This window comes from Nanorana parkeri, unplaced genomic scaffold (assembly GCF_000935625.1).
Source record: "Nanorana parkeri isolate BGI_ZX_2015 unplaced genomic scaffold, ASM93562v1 scaffold920, whole genome shotgun sequence".
Taxonomy (NCBI): Eukaryota; Metazoa; Chordata; class Amphibia; order Anura; family Dicroglossidae; genus Nanorana; species Nanorana parkeri.
This window is the reverse complement of record NW_017307188.1, coordinates 13,942-16,049: the sequence shown is the minus strand read 5'-3', so window position 1 is coordinate 16,049 and position 2,108 is coordinate 13,942.

Sequence of the window (2,108 nt, the reverse complement as noted above, 5' to 3'; positions counted from 1 at the left end):
GCAATAAAGTTAAGTGAAAAAAGAAAATAATAAAATAAAAACGGATAAAACATTAAAAAAACCAAAATAAATATAAGTAAAAAACTAAGAAATAATAATTAAAAAAAGAAAAAGTGATTCAGTCAAAAAATAATGAACTAAAAAATGTGTAGCCTGTTGTGATTTCAGCTCCTTTAAGAGAAAAGATATTGCAGCTGCAGGTGGAGCCAGAGAGCACAGGCTGTGGAGACGGTATACAGAGCTGATTTGGATACGTTTGCTGAAAGGATTTTTGAGAACTGCATTACCCAGGAGGCTGTGGGGAAGGAAACAGGAGGCTTATGGGTTGCAACTGCAGAGCAGCCTCAGTCTGGGACAGCCATCTGAAGAGGACAGACCTGTGTAACCCTGTGTGGGTTAAGACTGTGTGAAACAAAGCTGTGTGGTCACCGCTGACATATAGGGACACACAGGCTCTGTGCAGCCGTCTATAGAGAGACTGATCTGAGTTGCTGAATCGGAGAGGACCCGATCGAGTGCCTGAAGTGAGGTCCGGTGACTTGGTTAACGCAAAGGACATCGAGGCCTAGTCGCACTGCCGAACCAGCCACTGGGGTGATCCAGCCATCCAGAGGGAGACGACTGCCAGTATCCTGAGTGAGTGAAAACTTCTTACAAGGGACCCAGATGACTTCACCTTCCTCCCAGAGTCGACTAGAGAGAGAGAGGACACCCAGCTTCCACCAGCAGACTTCATCTCTTCCCATTTGATCTGAGGAGTGGTGAGAGGCCTTTGGCCGCAGTGACACCCTGTTTATTGTTCACATCTGCTATACAGCAAGGGCCCCAACGTTGGCTAGCCTAGGACAATACTACTGGCCAGTAGTTTAGCGGGGGATAGATACTTTTAAGTAAAGATATTAATGTTGATTGCATTCAATCTAAGTATATTATCTGAGACATTCTGACATTGCAGGCTTTCCTGCATGCAATAGATTGCTGCTGCGTGTCAGATTGCCTTATCCTGTTATTGGTTGTATTACAGGTGATTGGGGAGCCGTTAAGTGTTTGTTCTATTCCATAGTCATTAAATCTGTTATAAAACTTCACAAGGTGTGCTGGTGTGCTGTGGGTTCATTGCTTGTGGTGTGTCACAGAGGTGAAACAGAAGACCCGATCATCCAGCGGCTCCTTCGGGGGTGAGCGCTACAAATGTATAAAAATGAAAAAGTTAATAAGATAAATAAAAATGTAAAAAAGTAAAAAAATAAAACAAAAAAAGTGATAAAGTACAAAAATAATAAAGAAAACATTAAAAATAAAATAAAAACAACCCTGCCACCCCTGCCATCTGGTTGCCATTCTCCAGGCGGGGGGTGGGTTGGCGGGGAAGGGGCCAAATTGAGGAACTCGGCCTTGGGGCAGCAGGGAGAGTGAATGGGCCCTACCTACCTCAGTGTGATCCATATAGCTAAATACTTACTTTCAGCCCAGCTTCCAAAACCTTCACTGTACAGCCTTCCATGGCACAGCCTGGCCATAGCACCAAAACGTCCCAGCCACATCCACCTCCTTCTGCACATGTGCTCTGCTCGCTCCATTCATCCTATGGCGGGGGCCATACTCATTGCGGCCATAGATAGCCAAAGGAGTACGGACCCAGCCATAAGAATAAAAGGAGTGAGCTGGGTACCTGGGGAGAAGTTGCTGGGACTTTTTTGTGCAGTGCTGGGCAGGGCTGTACAGTGAAGTTCTCCATAGAGGGGCTGAAGGTCAGTATTTAGGTATGTCCATTGAAGCCCAGCTGAAGACACAATAAATCAAGTCAGCTACTGTTTCCATAGTCTTACCTCCACGTTACTTTAGTCATGGGGCAAGCGCAAGGTGTCTAAAGATGACTGTGCAGGCAAATATAAACCAGTGTTAGACCTCAGCTGCCCTCAGTAATCAGCACTCAGTTAGAGGTCTGATCTGACACGCCCCACTCACCTTCTCTGCAATACAAGTCTGGGTGAGGACACTTGTGATAAGGGGTGTGGCTGTCTCCCGCCTCTTCCAGCTCAGAGCTCTGCAGTGTGAGGACAGGAAGCTGTCTGGGAGAAATGGATATGGATTTAAAGGTCAACTTT